Raw genomic sequence first — 19,221 nt, forward strand, 5'->3', positions numbered from 1 at the left:
AGTGCTGGGATTAAAGGCGTGCGCCACCACGCCCGGCTAAAACTGCATTTCTTAACGCTGAAATGTGTAAACATCAAAGAGGGCAAGAGATCTTCAAGACAAAAATCAACCTCAAATGAACTGATCCTGTCACTTCAGAAGAGCATCACTGTCTCAGAAGAGGCTGAGCTAAGAACCACCCAACTAAAACTACAGAAACTGTGGATGCTATTGTTCCCAACAATTAGAACTGGGAAGGCAGCAGGGTTCAAAACGCCAAATGCATCAAGCGTACATCCTTATTCATAACAGCAAGATTATAAACAGCTGCATGCATTTTTCCCCCAACCTGGAACACGTAGCCGACTTCCAAGACAAAATTCTTTGTGCATAGCTTCATTTTCAAAACAAGAGCTACGAAATTAAAAAATAAAAAGGAAAACCAAAAGCGGACGTGAGAAACGCATGAATGTTGTGCCGATCTGTAACTAGCCTTTGAGAAGCAATTGCTCATGTTAAGCAATTCCTCCTGTTGTTGACAGTTCTATTCTACAAGAGATCCTGAAAGTCAAAAGCTACTCCCATCAAGTCACTGATAGTTAGACAGTCAATGATCCTATTTACCGCCCTCAGAGTTCCAGAGTTGCTATTGGCTACACAAACGGCCTCTGGACTTCTTTAAAAATGCTTAAAAGCCTGGCTTTTCTGAAAGCAGATCTGTACCGAACCCAAATCCTTGTCCCTCTAGAGTAAAGTTAGGGGAAAATTCTAACAGAATGTTAAAAGATCACCCTTCACCTCTCACTGATTTCCACTAAACAAACACAGAGCAAACTTCAAAGGAAGAATTTAGCAAATAATACAAGCATTTGCTTTTTCCCTGGTCAGGGGGATGTAGCACACAAAGAAATGAACCTTCTCAGACTGTAGGAACCAACCTACCCTTATGACTGACTTGTCACAAGGGAGAAATGTAAAAAGTCTTCAACTGTGGTCAAAACGCTGGAGTAAAGATGTACTTTGGCAGGGGCCCATAGCATCTTTTACCCTGATCTACCTGCAAGCTACCTGCAATTCCTGATTTGCAGACAAACTTGACTGGATAATACTGCCTGTTGTTCTAAGAAAACTTTCCAAGAACATCTTGGGAGCTGTGGTCCAGTGGCCTATTAGCAACAACCGTCGTATGTGGCTCACATCACTGAAGGATGCTAAGGTATGGACAGCACAGAAAAAGGTGTTGGAGTCGGAGACTATTCACCGACTCTGGAACCCTAAAGATTCTGACGCCCTGCATCCTCTGCATCAAACAGGGCTAAGAGTGCGTATAAAACATTTATCTAGTTCCTGGAACCACAAGGGAAGTACTGGCTGCACTGTTATTGAAATGAGTGCTACCCACTTCACTTCACGGAGTGAAGCTTTCATCCAGGGTGGGGCTGAGAGTGAGCAGACAATTAACGGAATCTCTCTCCTCTATTGGTCTACAGAGAGAGTACCATTTCCTTCCATGGCCTTTCCAGAGCATGGCACTCTCTCCAGAGCCCAGACTACTGAGAGAAGCGAAACTTACCTGGGTATCTCTGGTAGCAAGCCCTTCAGGATACCAAGGGTTTACCATAAAATCCCCTTCTGGGGTCTCTCCTCTCTCCACATTGTCCTGTCATTCAGCTGTTTTCTGTAGCCCGTGGCTGGCTGCTTTCCGCTTGGGTCCTAAGGCTGCCTCTGTCTCATTTCATTCAACTTCTAAATCAATCATCTTAGAAGTCTGGGCTTCCATCCTGCACCTTTTTCCGATCTACCTAAACTCTTCCCCAGTTGCTGGCTTAGCAAGTGCACCCTGCTGAGTAAGTTGTTTAAAGGACCTGAAGCCAAGGCCCCATTTCCAGCTGTGTTAAAAAGCAAACAATAGAACTCATGTGAACATACCAGCTGAAAAGGACATCTTCCCTGGAGAGGATGGGGGGCAGGGGGGTCCGGGGACTCATCCCAAACTATAAAACAGTCAGCACTGCTGAGGAGCCCAACGCTCTAAGCCCACAGGTTCAAGTCAAAGACTTAAGGAACCCTTTCAATATCTGCACACAGCTTTTCTACCTCAACGCTTTACTGCCTTCATTTTTACATAATGGAGCTCTTATCCAGGGCCAGCTTAGAGATCAGGTGACTGGTATCAGGACCCTTCTCCAGACTGCCCTTTCACCAGCAAGCTCCGGAAGCAGGCCAAGCAGATGCCCTGTGTCCCTAACATGCCAGTTCTGCAACACAGCAAGCGCCAACTAACCAGGTACATGAGAATGTCATTCAGCTGCCATCAGTCCCAGAGGCCCGAGTCCTTCCCTCCAGTCTGACACCTTCTCCACAAAAAGACAAACAAGCCACTTTGCTGGCTACCTAACTAGAGGAGGAGAATAAAGAGGAATAAGACCACAATTGGTTCTGAAAAACAAAAAACTTAAGGGTGTGTCCACTTTTTATTTTTTTAGCATTGACAACAAGAAAACCGTTATTTGGGGTTTGGGAGGATCGTGCAAAAAGAAAATTCATGTCCGATGAGTTCAGTGTTATCAAAATTCTATGTGTTCCTTTCTTTAAGAGTGACTCTGCTATTGAGATTCCACAAATCAAATGCTCAGAGTAGCAAGTGAAAAAGTATTCAGGGGAAAGTGGACTCATCTACTGGGTGGAACTTTGGTAGCTTCATTTAAAAAAAAAAAAAAGATAGATTTTATGGTGCCATTTAAAAAGTTGCACACCCTAGTCTCCAAGCAACACTGTACTAAGTGGCTACATCAGGTGAGAGCCAGTGTCCCCAAATGGAGCTCTGTTTGAAGACACAGTGGCCTGTTTGGCTCTGCAGGCTCTGCTCACTCTTCTCTCCTCAGCAGGGGAGAGCCGCCCACCCTCTGATCACGTGAAGTGTAGCCTGCACTGCAAAGGGGGGAAATGGCAGCCTTTCCAGTTAAATTTGCAAATCCCCATAAGACTGATAACTGAATAAACACAAGCCGACCAAAGGCTGGCTGTATTCTAAATTCAAGGTCCCACTACAACTAACACCGTCATTCACAAGTTTATAAAAAAGAAATACACCTGCGGCGAATCACAATTAACACCAACCAGAATTAGTATCAGAATTTTATACTTTTGCATAAAGAAAACATCACCTCGCAGACCCTTTCTTAGCATCCAGGAGTTCTGTAAAAATTTTTCCTTCTTGTTTGAACTTAAAGCTAAAGGACACTTTGTCTTTGGGAGAGCAAGAAGAGTTCCAGTTGAAAAAGCCCCTTACAATTCAAACTGGGCCAACAGAGACAACAAATAAATGAGAGCAGGCCAGTATTTAAGAATTCCATGTCTATTTAATGTACACAATTTCTCTTTACTCTTCTAAAGGGCATTATAACTCTGTATTCTGCAAGAAGAGAAGCCATCCAGGATCAAGGAAGCAAAAGAATAAGAATTTAATTTCCAATTAATGACTGCTCAGGGAGTGGATTTAGACAAGAAATCTTACGGCTTTGGGACACAAAACAAAGGCACGGTCTTTATTATGAAGAGACCAGAATAGATGTTGTTTAAAACAAAAAGAGGCTGGAGTGACAGCACAGTTGGTAACAACCATCCATAAACTCCAAATCCACAGAATCCAAGGTCCTCTTCTGACCTCTGCAGGGACCAAGCAGGTACATGTTATACAGACATACATGCAAGGCATAAATGAATCAACATGATATAAGTAAGTCTAATAATTAAAAGTTTAATAATGTTTTTTTAAAAAATCCTGCCAGGGCTTAATGTACCCAGAAGCCATAGAAATAAATACAATCCAGTCAGCACAAGAAACAGTAGGACAGCCCCTACTCCCAACATAAAAAACAGTTCATCCACTTCCTCATACATGGATGGATGGAAAGGGTGAACAGCAGTCACTCTGGGAACCAGTATCAACATGCTACCAGGAGTGCAGGGGAGTGAGTTTCACTAACACTTTCAAAGAAAAGCGCCCTGGAGGAGGCAGCAAGAGAAACGTTGCTAAACTGGGGATCCTGAATGTATTCTCAAGGCCCATGTGTTAAAGGTGTTGTAATCAGGAGGTAGTGGGACCTTCAGGAGTAGAGCCTGGCCTAGTTAGTAGGTTTGTAGCTCCTCAGAGAGGACAAGAGCTTCCTTTATCATCTATTCACTGGTCGACAGACACCTAGACTGGTACCATTCCTTACTCCTGCGTGGCCCCAAGTGTTTGGAAAGGACACACAAAAACACTCTAGATTTTAAGACACACACCCAAAAACTGTGAAAGCCAGAAATAACGCAGAAGAGGCTTCTGTACTTCTTAACGTGTCTGAACCTCTAAATCGCATAGTGAGTTATCTCACGCTTATCCATAAGAGCATATTAATGAACAACTCAAAATACTTAAATGGAGCATCACAGACTATTGTCTCAAATCCCTGCAGCTGCCTCAAAAAGGGAAATGGAACTGGGTGAGTAGGACTGTGCGTCCTACTTGAGTCATCTAGCCGAAATCACTTAAACACGCACCAAGATTCATTAATGACGTCCGTGGCCGTATCATTCTCTAACACTTTGCTGAGAACGTCTTATTTGTTGGAGTAGTTTTAAAACACAGGAAGCGAGCAGCATCTATCCCCTTAGCTGACTGGTATTCGTCAATTTCCATATTAGAGAGACAGATTACGCGCAAGGGTCAAAGACCTCTCTTTTGAAACCTAAGTGCATGACATACATGAGCACGGGGCTCAGATCATATTCTGCATGGAAGTACAGAATGGGAGGGAGTTGGGGGTGCAGGAGACTTGTGAGGAGGATAACATTCTTTCTGCCAGGTCTTCAAGTTTGCAAAGTCTCATTGTTTTAGAAAACAAATGTGGGCTGGAGAGATGGCTCAGCGGTTAAGAGCACTAACTACTCTTCCAAAGGTCCTGAGTTCAAATCCCAGTAACTACAGGGTAGTTCACAACCATCTGTAATGAAATCTGACTCCCTCTTCTGGGCTGTCTGAAGACAGCTACAGTGTACTTACATATAATAATAAACTAAAAATCTTCAAAAAAAAAACCCCACAAATGTGATGTTCCCCACTGTCAACAATAAACCTAGACAAGCTGCTTTTGGGCCGTTCGTGTTTGACAGAGTATGGTGTAGCTTAAGACCCACCTGCGGAAACCATTTCATGTCTGAGACGTTCACTCGGACTTTATGCCGCCTGGCCCCACAATCTGTAGCAAACTGCCCTGAGGTCCCACACTATTCACAATTAATTAGCTGAGGCAAGAGTAGCACATTCATTTAAAACCAAGTTTTGGCTTTGTTTTTAAATGAGAACTGAGCAAATGTTACTGCCTGGGTTTTGTTGTTGTTTTTGTTTGTTTGTTTGCACCGAGTTGCAACCAAGGTCTCTTCCAGAAGAGAATTTGACCGACTACCCCAGAGCAAATATGGGAATATGATACAGATCATAAGTTTCCAGTAAGAATGACAGCAAATGAATACACGGCAAACTCCCTTTCACGGCATCTGAAATTGTACCAGTGTCTCACTTAATCTGGACAGTTAGAGACTTTGGGAAGTGAATTCAAATCTCAAATCAGCCTCTTGGAAAATGGAGAGCCAAGGACTAGATAGCCTCCCGCTACAATAAACAAGTTTGGCTTGAAGATAAACTCAGCGTCTGAGTAGCACTGGGAACAGCACCAGGCAAGCATCTATTAAGACACAAACAGGTCTATAATTGGTATTCCAGGTGCTTTCTCTTCCGTGTGTAAAGGCTGTCTCCAATATTTTTAAAGCGGGCGTTCTCCCAATGCAAGTAAATCAAACAAGTATTACGACTGATCTTTTAAAATTTAATGCCAGAATAATTGACCATAGTTACATTATAATTTCATTATTTATTTAACATCTAGACCATATATAAAAATATATTTATACTTGAATGTTTTAAGAACTGCCAAAGCTATACACATATGTATTTTCTAAAACTCCTGGAAGTTCCTAATTTAAGAGTTTAAAGAAGTGTCCATTAACTATCTTAGAAACTAAAAATAATATTTTTTTAAAAAAGCAAACATCTATTTTCAGTCACTACATATGCAGCCCACATAAGCACACTGATTTAGGAGAGGAAAAACAATGCTTAAAGAAAAAAAATACTAAATGTCCCAGCTCCCCTCCACATAGGTAAGGTAGCACATAGCTGAATTGCTAAGTATCATTCATTTTTTTTTAATAGTGTTTGCATTGGGGTTTCCATGAAGAGAGGTAGAAAACCAATCAGCCTCAGTCACCCTTTCCAACTAATTCACGGTCTCCCCTAAACCACGCACACATTCCAAATCAAGATGCATCCAAGGGCCATAACAGGCCTGCCTTTCGGTGCCAACAAATACTTTAGGGGGCTGCATTTAAAATACTCATCTTCGGGAAGACACCCAGCACAAACACCCAAGTCACCACCAGTGGACCCTCCAGAACACCAGTGACTTTCTCAAGGACACCCATGACTTATTCTATGGTAGCAATGTTTGCTCCAAAATGGTACTATGAGCATTATGTTGCTGAAAATTTCCTTCCCTCAACCCTCAGATTCAACCTGTTATCACATAGATAATAATCAACTCTGTGCATCACACCTTTAAAAAAAAAAAAGCCCTATTTTAATGACTTGTGACAGCGCTGAGGAAAAGACATGCTTACAATAGAAACTATAATTTATCCTTATTATTTTATATATTACTATACTATCCACTCAAATATTCTCTATGCTTGTCTATACCTCCTTTGATGTGGGGGAAGTGTTTTTCAACAATAGGAACAGCAATACGTTGTCCTTATGTGTGCATTAGAATATTAAAAATGGGCTGAAAGAAAAGTGGCGATGATAAACAACTTTTTAATTGGCATTTATGTCTTGTAGAGTATCAATACTTAGGTCAGGGTTCCGAATAATGACTAAGAGGTAAGGGTGTGCTTTCGAGCCTGCAGGCATGTGTCAGGTGTGTGCTGTGGGAGGTGAGGGTTGAGCCACAGAAAGAAAGTGGTGTAACCAATTCTCTTCAAGGAAGGTTTGTGCTGTTCTGTTTTGCTTCACTTCTGTGGTTGGTGGTGCTAGAACCCAAGGTCTTGTACAAGGTAGAATCTACCACTGACCTACATCTTAAGCCAGAAGTGTTCCTTTTGTTTATCTGTCCTTTATTGTACATTTATTCTGCCCACTTCCTTGGAGGGATGTCGAAGTAAATTCTTGTTTTGTTTTGGAACAAACTAATTATTTCTAGTGACACTTAGTTCTCCCAAACAAATAAACACACAAAGTCAAAAAAAAAAAAAAAAGGGAAACAGTTTAATAAGTATTTCTCTCCTTTCCAGAGGTAAGTGCAGAAAACAAAACAGGCACCTATCCACAAGGCTGTCATCAGCCAACATCCCCAAGAACTGTGCCTCATTGAGCAACGGTCTGGGAGTCAGGAAACAAACAAACAAAAAAGAAAAAAACAACAACAACAAGAAAACATAGACTGGCTTTCTTGGCCTCGGGTTTCCTCCCAGTTTGGAAACACCAGTTTTGACCAGATTCACAGTGAAGCAAAAGGTCTAAAGACTCTCACTCAGCACCGGGCCATACCTAGGCTACCCGGCCAGGAGGCGCTGCGGGCCAGTCTCCAGGGGCCACCCGAAGGCGGCCCAGCCCCCACCCCCTGGCGGCGGAGCCCGGCCCAGCACCCAGAGCTGCGAGTTCTGTGCTGCCCGATGGGGTTACTTGCGGTCATTCGGCTGCACAACCTAGCCCCAGCTTCTCAATCGGTGCTCGGCCCGAAGTCTCCCCAAGGGACGACTGGCAAAAAGCAGTTAAGATGGACCAGGGGGTGAGGGTGAATTGGGCACCCTAGTTTCGGGTTTCTGCAGACTCTCTTAAGTTTTCTGTCTTTAGAAGGAACAAAAGTGGTCTCCCACTTTGCGCCAGGGACTGCAGCCCTCCAGAGCGCAGAAAGCCTGTGGGCAGGACCCCGGAGTCGAACAAAGCCCAGAGAACTCAAGCAGCAGTAACATAAAAGATCCCGTTTAGGCCACTTCCTACTAGAGTTCTTTGGAAACAAGGACATGCCGTCCCAGCCCCGGGAAGAGAACCTCCAAGTCAGAGGCCAACACAAACCAGTTAAATAATGGAGTGAGGACTCAGATGTGACACTTGTGGGCGACGGCCTACCCCGCGCCAGACAAAAGGAGACTCTTTGTAGAGGATTCTCATCTCCCTACCCCACTGGCTGTACCCCAGGTCGTCCGGGAACCTTGGCTCACACTGCGCCCAAGAGGCGAGTCTCCGACGCCGGGGATGCTCTCGCTGGTCTCAGATTCCGGGAGACCCGAGTGCCGCAGTTCTGAGTCCCAGGGTCGACAGGACCCGTCCCAGAACATTCTTTCCCTATTTATGCTTCCGCTGTACTATTTGCATCCCCAGAAGTAAGGTACATGGGAGTTCGAGTCCCCCCAGTGTCCCCAAAACGGAGAGCTTCCCAACGCTTCCTTGGCCCCGAAACAAAATGCCCAAGTCACTGAAGAACCTCTTACCTGTTTTCCACTTTGCTGTCTGAGTCTGTTTTCCCTACCCCTGCACAAACCCTTCCAGAAAGGGGGAGAAAAAAGTGGGGGGAAACACGGAGCAAGCCGGCTGTGGCTGCGCGGGTCCCGCGGCGCCCCCTGCCCAGCTTTGCGCTGCGCCGCGGAGAGAAGTGGGTTCTGCCGGTCCCGGCCCGCTCGCTCGCCCTCGGAATTACTGGTTTTTGCCGCGACTAGTTCCTTTTATAGATTCGGCTGTGCCGAGCGCCGGGGTTACTACCGGTCAAACGCTGTTCTCTCCCTCTTTCCCCCGCCCCCTTCCCGGCCTCTGTTTATGTAGTTCAGTCACTCAGCAGAAAGCACGTGGAGACATGGCCCGCCCCTTAAACCGGCGACACTGCGCCGCCGCAGCAGGCACTGGGGGCGCATGGTGCAAGCTTTGTGGGGTCCACTTTCTGTAGCCCTAGCCCTGACCTGCTAGCCTCCGGGGAAACGGGAAACTCCGGGCTTGAGCTGAGCCAGGGACTCCACATTCCCGGCAGAGGAGGACAAGGGAAAAGCTCTTCCTCTAAACTCTTCTTTCTGCAATTGTTTGGGGTTTTGTGGGTGTTGCTTTTTTGAGTTTTGTTTGTTTTGTTTGTGTGTGTATGCCCTCTTCCTCTCTCCCTCCTGCTCTCCCTTACTCCCTCTCTCCCCCTCTCCTTTTGTTAGTTTGCTCAGCCCCCAACTTGGGAAGGAAAACTCCCCCCACCCCCACCCCCAGATGCCAACCATTTTCGGTCTCTTCCTTTTCTTCCTTTAAAAGTCCTAGATGGGGGAAGGGATGTAGAATGGACAGAGTGAATATCAGCCTATTTTGGTGTCTGCCTCAAACCTTTACGTTGATTTTGAAAAGAAGATCTCTACCTTCCAGAGACCTAGTCTGCACCTTCTATACACACACACACACACACACACACACACTCCACTAGTAATAGGTACCTGTAAGCCACAAGGGGCAGCTGTGGTCACAAGAGTGGGTTTTGATGATGTCAAACGACCAAAGTTAGATGAACTTTTTCTGCCTCTATTTTATTTGCTTTAATTGAGACAGAGTCTCATGTAGTCTGTTCATAAACTCAATAACCTTGAATTCCTGATCCTCTTGCCTCCCAAGGCCTAAAATTACAGGAACAGAGTACCACACCCACATTTGTACAGTGCGGAGAGAAGGAACCCAGCCTCTTGCATAGCAGGCAAGCATTCAGCCAGCTGAGAGCTACATCCTTGGCCTTTGCTTCCTGTCTCTTAAGAGAGAATGTTCTCTCTGCCTCTGAGTTTTCTGAAAATGAATTTCGTTGGAACTTTTGAAGTCCTCGGAAGAAGAGTGCCAACACCAGAATCCTACTGACTGAACATCAGTGCCAATCTCTAGTGACATCCATACCCTATAAACCATTTCCTATGCCAGACTTTTAAAAGTCCAGCACTGGCAAAGAATTTCAAATAACGTGTGTGACCATCTGTGTACAAAGGAAAACGCCTAAGGGGAAAGGATCGTTCTTTGCATGATTTTAGGAGATTAAGTCTTTATGCAGCTTCCCTCATTTCCCCCATATCTCCTAGCACCTAAAACACACACACGCACACACACACAAACTTTTTGTACTTTGAAGGAGTTGGTTCCCAAGAGTACTCCTACTAGATTCTGTTCCCAGAATCCACTTGTTGCTTTACAACCATCTGTAACTCCAGTTACAGGAGAGCTGACACGGTCTTCTGGCCTCCATAAGCACCAGGTGTGTATGTGGTGCACACATGTGCACATAAGCAAAACTCTCATGTACATAAATAAATCTCTCTCTTTTTTTACCCTAAAAATAAAAGCTAACTTCTTGGGTTTCTCTAAAAGAGCGTAGGTGACATGTAAGTGCTACCCAGATCAGGTAGTTAGGAAGCAGAGAAAGAAGAAAAGGTGGGAAGAAAGAAGCCCCGGGCAGAGCATCCTGGAATCCTCACGATATGAAGGCAATGACCCTGAAATCCAACTTGCAGTGTTTAACTAGGAAGCCCTGTAGGGTTAGGAATCTGCCCCTACTCAACTCTCACTGCAATAAATGCACAAATACACTGCAGTGTTGGGAGTATGTGTATGCATGTTGTAAATCTCTACCCTTCAACACCTACAGAGGCCAAATGCTTCATCCAGGTTACACCTGTTGACACCAAGTAGCATGACCTGCCATCAGGACAGCATCTTATGACACAACTACTGGATTTCAACAGTTAGAACTTAGATGATATCACACTTAAGAAAGAAAGAAGTTTCAAAGCAGGAATTTCTCCATCCTTTGAGTACCCCTGGTTAGTTTGTTCCTGAGCATGCTCCAGAGAGCTTTCCCTTCCATGTCTTCTGATGTATAACACCTTCCCCCAAACCCCCAACCTTGTCCTAGGAAGCCCTTTCTACCTAAGTGGAAAGGCCTATCTTTGTTACTGTTGCTCTGAAGTAGTGGATTCCATAAACATACCCTGGGTTGCTTGAGGTTCTATTCTGAGCTGACCCTGGGATCTTCTAATTATGGAGTTGACCTTCAGGCAGCTGTGGCTCTACTGACCTTGCTAGAGAGGTCATAGAGATACAAGAAGCTCAATTTTATCATCCCATGAAGGCTTTTAAATCAAGATTACCTGAAAGTCAGTGTTTAGAGGATAGTTTTAATACATATCTAGGAGACAGTCTACAAACACCTTCCTTAAAATAGAGAAGTTTTTGGGTTTTTTTAAACAAAAGATATTCACTACACGTGTTTCTTGCCTGAGATACCTACTATTTGGCCCCCTGCAGCTGAAAAAAAAATAGGACACTACAGAAAGTCAATGAAAATTTTCTAAAAAAAAATGATTTTTCAAAATAAATTTGTAGTGATTGAGAAAACCTACTAGCAGCTGGAGAGATGGCTCAGCTGTTAAAGGTTAGGCTCACAACCAAAGCATAAGAAAACCTACTGCTTAGAACATTAGAGAATGAGATATAACTCAAAAGTTCAAAAAGAAGACTAGAGAGAGATCTCAACCGATAAAGTAGTTACCATGCAAGCATGAGAGCCCGAGTTCACATCCCCAGAACCCAGGTGAAAAGCCAGGTGTGGTATACCAGCAATCCCAGCATCTGAGAGGTGGAGATAGGAGTTGAATGGAGTCAGCTCGCCAGCCAGTCTAGCAGCATCAGTGAGAGACTGTGACGCAATAAATAAGTAAATAATAAGTAAATAAATAAAGTGAAGAGAAATTGAAGACTCCTGATGTTGATTGCTAGCTTTGAAATGTACATACACACACATACACATTCACGCACACACAGGCACACATACATACATGCATGCACACATGTACACACACACACACATGCACACGCACAGGCACATGCTCATGAGCACATACAGGCACACATCTCCCTCCTCTAATTGGTAAATCACCTTTAATGAAGAGAGATAAAAAGACTTACAGTTCAAGTTTTAATCAGCTTAATTCCGTACCCAGGGGGAAAAAAATCCTCAAGCTATCAGTGATCAACTGAGAAAATTCAAGGTGCCACCCTTTATAGGTGGAACAGGCTCTAAACCATGTAGACTCTGAATGCAGTGTGATTTCTTTTGAGTGGACCAATGTGATTCCTTCTGTACTATTTTAAATTGTATTAATACCCAAGCGAGGTACAACACTGTTTCTATCCTGGCCTTGAGAAACATATATTTGAAGGTTTTTGTTATGGTCAACCAGTTATTCCAATTTGTAAGTAAATATATTCTCTGAGCATCAGGCAGAAAGTGAGTTCTACTGTTTCTTAAAGCGACAGTTCCAATCTGCCTCCTCCAAATTACCCTTTCTTTAACATTACAGGACATTACAGGAAAGTTTCAATTGTCTCTTTCTTGTTTTTCATTAAACTCTCCACTAAATGCCCAGGCTGTTCTGCCCAAATTCTCTCTCTCTCTCTCTCTCTCTCTCTCTCTCTCTCTCTCTCTCACACACACACACACACACACACTCAGCAATTGGCATCCATAGGGCTAATCTGAACTTGTCAGTGTTAAGAAGATTTATATTTGGGGTTGGGGATTTAGCTCAGTGGTAGAGCACTTGCCTAGCAAGCGCAAGGCCCTGAGTTCGGTCCTCAGCTCTGGGGAAAAAAAAGAAAAAAAAGAAAAGAAGTACAAGAAGATTTATATTTATATTATTAGAAATAATAAATCAGAGTTCACTCACTTGATTTTCCTTTTTTATTTGTAGCTTTGACTTTGTTTTTGTCTTACTTTTGTTTTCCTTAAGAAAGCCACTTGTTAGCCGGGCGTGGTGGTGCATGCCTTTGATCCCAGCCCTCGGGAGGCAGAAGCAGGAGGATTTCTGAGTTCGAGGTCAGCCTGGTCTACAAAGTTGAGTTCCAGGACAGCCAGGGCTACCTATACAGAGAAATCCTATCAGAAAGAAAGGAAGGAAGGAAGGAAGGAAGGAAGGAAGGAAGGAAGGAAGGAAGGAAGGAAGGAAAAGAAAGGAAGGAAGGAAGGGAAAGAAAGGAAGAAAAGAAAGAAAGAAAGAAAGAAAGAAAGAAAGAAAGAAAGAAAGAAAGAAAGAAAGCCACTTGTTAACATTTATCAGCACGAAGTTAGGAAGACATTCTCTCTCAAAAATGAGAACCCCAAATTTATCATCTTCACCTTAAATATTCCTTTTTTGCCTTCTTAACAACATCATCACCCTGTCATCTACTCTGGGAAATCACAGTGTTGCTTAACACTTTTATCTTTGTCTTCATCTTTCTCTTCTCATTTGAAAGAACATCACGGCCAGGCCAGGGGTGCCGCCTACAAACCTTTTAAAGGTTTGGTTCTTCTCCATCTCCACTGTCTATTTCAAGCCTGAAATGTGGTCTTCTGTATTGAAACGCTGCTCCTTCCTCTTCCTATTTATCCTCCCTAGAGGAAAATTGTTCACTTGAGGAGGAGCGGGAGAGGGAGGTAACTAAGTCACCCACAGCGATAATAATCACCCTGTGCAGCACCCCCACCTCACCCCAGACGCACGATTTCATATGTCCTCAGCTTGCAAAAACCAACCAACCAACCAACCAACCAAGCAAACAAACAAAAACAACAAAAGAATTACACTCCAAGTCCCTTAGGGAGACCTAGGAAGCATTTGGTTTTTTTGTTTTTGCTGTTGTTGGTTTTTTTTGTTTGTTTGTTTGTTTTGAGCCCATAACAGCTGATGATCTCCTGCTTCCTGCTCTATCCTCTCCTGCTCCATCCTCTTCTGCTCCATCCTCTCCTGCTCCATCTTCTACTGCTTCATCTTCTCCTTCTGCTCTTACAGCTGCCTGCTGCTGTCTCACAGACTGGATCATCTGCTTCCCTGGGTTTTAAAACCCTTCTATCATCTTCACCTCAGCTGTCCTATGACACCGACACCGTTACTCTGGAATACAAACGAGGTTATCAGATGCAGCATTAAGAGTAGATAAGGAGGAGGAGACCTTTAAAATATCCAAATGATAAATAAAATTTACTCCAAACTCAATTCTACCAACATGCTCCCCAATAGATTCACAAATGGCACTTACGCATAAGCAGCCTTATGTGTGAAGAAAACAATTGGGGATTAAAGGAAGCCTAACCTTTATTACAGCAGAAGCTATGGGTCTACATCTTTCCCTATTCAGAGTCCTTTCCTGACACTGAGGAATCCACATTCCTGGCAGTGATCTAGGGAATAGGGGGTGGTTTTATGCCTTTGCCAAGGGCTGTCCTTCTCTGTAACACACACACACACACACACACACACACACACACAGTTACTAAAAGATAAATCCTACAAGTGTCCAGATCCCATCTTCTAGCTTCTAAAGAAACAAGTCTCTTTCCCCTTTGTCTTTGTGGACCCTGGGGACCACTCCTTCCAAAGACTGGCATTTGGTGTCCTCACAGTTATTTTGGACGCTTCCTTGTGGACCCTACATGGACTCTCAACAGCTGTTTGGACGTAATATTCACAATATTTAAGGACCAAATATCCAACTGCACTGTGCTCCCTCCCATTTCTCCCTCTGGGGCCATGGTTCTGAAGAGTTGGGCTGCCCAGTAAAATCCGAGTCTTGTTTTCAGCTGGTCCAGACTTCGTATCAGAAGGCAATGTACTCCACTCTTCTGGTCCTGCCTCGGAGATCAGCTAATGCTGATCTCACATGAGCAACATTTGGCTGGTTCCCTCACCCACCTCCACTCAGCAAGAGGTCTGTTTAATGTTGGGGCTAGACAGCCTTGACATGGTGTCTAAATGAGAAAAGAAAGCAAAATGGAGGAGTCTAGACTTAAGATGTCTAAGAAAAGTAGGTCAGAGGAAAGGGGAAAGTGGTATGATAATGCCGTGATACATGAGCCTGCAATGCAAGGTGATCATCATCCATCTACCATCGAGGACTCAAACCCACTAATTTACGGGAAAAAAATTTGTCATAAAAAAACATAAAAAGTCCAATGAAGGGGCTGGATAGATGGGACAAGTACTAGCTGCTCAATCATGAGAATCTGAGTGTACTTCCCAGCACCCACATAAAAAGCTAGGAGTGGCCAGGGTTAGGGGTGGGTAGAGAGTGGAGGGTGGGTGAGGCAAATCTCAAAAAAATAAAAAGGTAGAGAGTGATGGAGCAAGACACCCAACATTCTCCTCTGGCTTCTACACATTCAAACAGGGAATCGTGCGTGGTAAATGTTAGTTGAAAAGACAAAGCTATCGTTCTATGCATATGTGATTCATATTTAGAAAATTTTTAATATATTTATAGGTTTTTTCATTGAATATATTTGCATAGAAAACACTATAAAAATCCCTACCTAGACATTACCAGCAGTTTTCTGTGGGTGGTAAGACTGGGTAATATTTTCACACATATCTGTAGTTTTCAGTTTTTCTGGAATAAGTGTGTAAAATTTTTAGTTAGGAAAAAACACCATGAAAAGCCGTTTGTCAGTATGTTGTGGGAAGAGAGCGTTTACAACTGCATAAAAAAAAAAAAAAAACCTGCAACTTGCCACATAAAAACAGTTGTCCTAGCATATTTTATAAGCATGTATGTTATAAGCACTGACAAAGAGCAGGGGAATCTGAAACGACAAGGATAGTTAAGGCAGCTAGGCATCTTCAGTGGCTGGGTTTATGGGTTGTCTAAGTATAGAGAAATGTTGACCTAATCCTAGACCTCTATCAGCCAAATGAAAATCCCAGGGACGAGAGAGATGACTCCAGGGTTGAGAGTAGTGACTGCTCAGAGCAGTCAGGTTCAATTCCTAGAACCTACACAGCAGCTCACAACTGTCTGTAACTCCAGGGGGCCCAACACCCCTTACACAGACATACATGCAGGCAAAACACCAACACACATTAAGCAAATGAGTAAATAAATTATTTTTTAAAAGAAAGCCCAGTATATTTAAGCTTTTCTTTCCTTAATCTGGTCTTCTGATTTTTTCCCCTCATATTCGTAGACTATATCTTACTCATCCACTCTGGATATTTATGAGTTGGTCATGTAAATTGTTGGGACCACTTGGAATTCATGTTGTTCAAAAAATGGTTCCACAAAGCTCCTTTAACATTATTACCATCTTAAAATACAATGTAGTATTCCTCAATATTCATAAAGATGTATTAAATGTGGCTCTTTCTAATATTTCTATGTATGGATTTTTAATGCTACTTATAATGAAATGAATCAGTATGAAGTGTGATTGTTATAATTTTGTTAGTCACTCACATACTTATCTGTTAGCATTTCTCTTTGAGATGCACACACACACACACACACACACACACACACACTGTCAACACTGCCTGTATAAAGCTTTGGGGAGCTAGAGATCTAGAGAGGTTAGGCGGTTGACCATATTTTTAGTGACTCGTTGTCTTATAGCTTTTACAAAGCAATATGGCTAAAGACTGGCCCCACCAAACCCCACATACCCTGTCACTCTTAGGAACGAATGCCATACTGACCCTGACGGCAGAACCCCTTTGTTATGCCTCCTGATGGTACAACAGTTTAGTTCCAGTCAGCACTTGAACACTAAAGGTCCCCTAACTACATCCAGCTTCTTTAGCACAGGGTTTGGGCTGAAGGGTGTTGAAATTTTATTTGAAATAGTCAACACAAATGGGAATGTCACCCAAAAGTCTGTATCATTTCTGTCGAAAAGGTAGAAAATCTGATAGTACAATCAACAAGGGCTGGAGCCAACAAGAGCTCTCTTGATGGAGATGTTCTTTCTACATTCCCAAAGGGTCTCTAAGGCAGTGAATAGTGAGCCACATACCCACATACTGGACCTATACAGACTTCCTGATGGGTAGTCCCTTAGACTAGAAGCCTTTAGGGAGTAGAGTAGGAAGTGGTAGCAAGATGGCGGTCAGCAGAATATTTTCCACTCTGAGAACATCCTGGGAGCTTGTGAGTATGGTAGGTAGTGACTTAACCTAAATTTTGGTAGAGTTAAATCTAGCTGAGAATCCTACTTTACAAGTTAATTTTGATTACTGCATTAATAATCAGGTTCTCTTCTTTCCTTGGAGATTCCACAGAGCCCTGCGTTTCAGTGATGCCAGCTTGAGTTTTAGAGGCACAGGCTTATGCTTGGTACTGAACCCAACTTGAGTCATAAAGCCGCAAAAGGCAGATCTTCAAAAATCTTCACCTTCACCAGCATCAAAGGTCTAATAAAATCAGTAGAGAGGTGTCAAGAGAGCCAGAAACAAACATCTTTTTTGGGGACTAAAAATGAGAACAAAGAACACATCCAAACCTGTAAGAGCTCAAAGTTTGATCTAAGTCACTTTGTTTATTAGCCTGAACCCTGAAGACAAACAAAAGATGCAAGATGAAGAACAGCATTGTGCTGTATGGGGGTTGGGGAGGGGTGGGGGAATGGTGGGGTGGGGAGGTGGGGGTGGAATGAAGGTGGAGAGGCAATACTCAGGAAACCCTGTGGGCAGCTGGGAAGCCAAAGCATCCCTGAGTGCCCCCTCAGTGTAACACAGTGAGAGCATTTGCAGTGACTGGGGAAACCATGCGATATGCTAATCATTGTTCTGCAGAGAATTTATCATCTGGTGTTCTGAGAAATGACCAGTGTGTCAAAAAAATACAGTAACTCCAGAGTCACAGTAATTTAATTTTTAAAGTGGATGCTTGAAAAGAAGTTGTTTTTAAGTCGACCATCAATTTATCCAGGTATAATTTCCAAATTGGGTAAGAAACAGGCTTGTCATGTGATTCTCTCAGTCACTCTATGCAGAAAATTCCACTTTGTACTTAATAAGGGTACAATATTTGATTTGTTACCACATAAGCGTTTGGTAGCTTTTTTTCCCAACCCAAGAACTTGCATCTTGTATATCAAAGGCAAATACTTAAAAATATACTTCTAATGGGTTTATAACCCACACATATTAGAAGGCATAAAGTTAGCTAAAGAAGAAACAATAAAGTGTGACTCAGTAGTAGTGGAGTGTGTAGCTACAGTGATGTTTTGTAGTTTTCAGACAAAAACATTTTTAGAGTGGCGTGACATTTAAATAAATCTATTTTGACTTGGGAAATTTTTAACATAGACTAAAACTCAAGATTTAAAAGCACATGCGTCTTATAAAACTGAAGATAAAACTTTGTGGTTTTCTTTGCAAAATTTCTTATTTTATTATTTGCATGGCGAGGGGCTTGTAGATACATACCGTGCGGGGTGTGTGTGTGTGTGTGTGTGTGTGTGTGTGTGTGTGTGTGTGTTTGTGTGTGTGTAGGTCAGAGGACAATTCTGGAAGTCAGTTCTCTTTTTCCACTATGAGTCCCAAGGCTCAAACTCAGACCATCAGGCTTGGAAGCAAGTACTGTTATCCACTGAGTCATCTTACCAAGCAGAAGTAAAATTTAAATATGTGTAGTACTAGTGTTCATAGTCAAATATTCAGACTATAACAAAGGTATAAAATAAAAGGACTAATAGAAGAAGGGAGGAGAGAGTGAGGGAGAGAAGGAGAAGGGAGAGGGGGAACAGGGGGAGAAGAGGGAGGAGGGAGGAGAAGAAGATAGGGAGGAGGGAGGGGAGGGGGAGGAGGGAGAGTTAGCCATCATCTCTAGGCCCCTATGCAGAGAGGACTTGTGTTAGTCTCTGGTATTCATTTCTTCAGAGTTTTTCCTAGAATAAAATGTACATACTTGGGAACATTCTCATTTTAAAATCCATGCTCTCTATATATATCCTCTTGGTTAAGCTAATTTTTTTTCTGTATAATATATCATGGATTTTTTCTATGCAAACAAATGCAAATTTCTATTCCTCTTTTAAATACACATCACACCTTGAGGGCACACCCTGCCGTTTGTGTCTCATTTCACATATTCATGAAAATGCAAACATGGTCTAATCTTGGCACACATACTCAAAAGATTACTTAAAATATTTTTGAAAAATAGGATTGCTAAGCAGTTCAATAGACAACATTTTTTCCTACTCTAGTACTCTTACCTTTATTTTTTATTTACTTATTTTGTTTTTCGAAACAGGGTTTCTCTGTGTAGCCCTGGCTGTCCTGGAACTCACTTTGGAGACCAGGCTGTCCTCGAACTCAGAAATCCGC

At 42.9% G+C, this 19,221-nt stretch overlaps 1 protein-coding gene across 1 annotated transcript in view; it reads right to left on the reverse strand.

Annotated features, from left to right (window-relative positions):
- The window catches only part of Abca1 (ATP binding cassette subfamily A member 1), a 126,129-nt gene extending 117,328 nt beyond the window's left edge, over positions 1 to 8,801 (reverse strand). The window contains exon 1 of the mRNA XM_021159924.2: positions 8,572 to 8,801. The gene's annotated coding sequence lies outside the window, so the exon portion shown is untranslated. The remainder of the gene's footprint in view (positions 1 to 8,571) is intronic.
- Positions 8,802 to 19,221: the final 10,420 nt, after the last annotated feature.

Source organism: Mus caroli, chromosome 4 (genome assembly GCF_900094665.2).
Source record: "Mus caroli chromosome 4, CAROLI_EIJ_v1.1, whole genome shotgun sequence".
Classification (NCBI taxonomy): domain Eukaryota; kingdom Metazoa; phylum Chordata; class Mammalia; order Rodentia; family Muridae; genus Mus; species Mus caroli.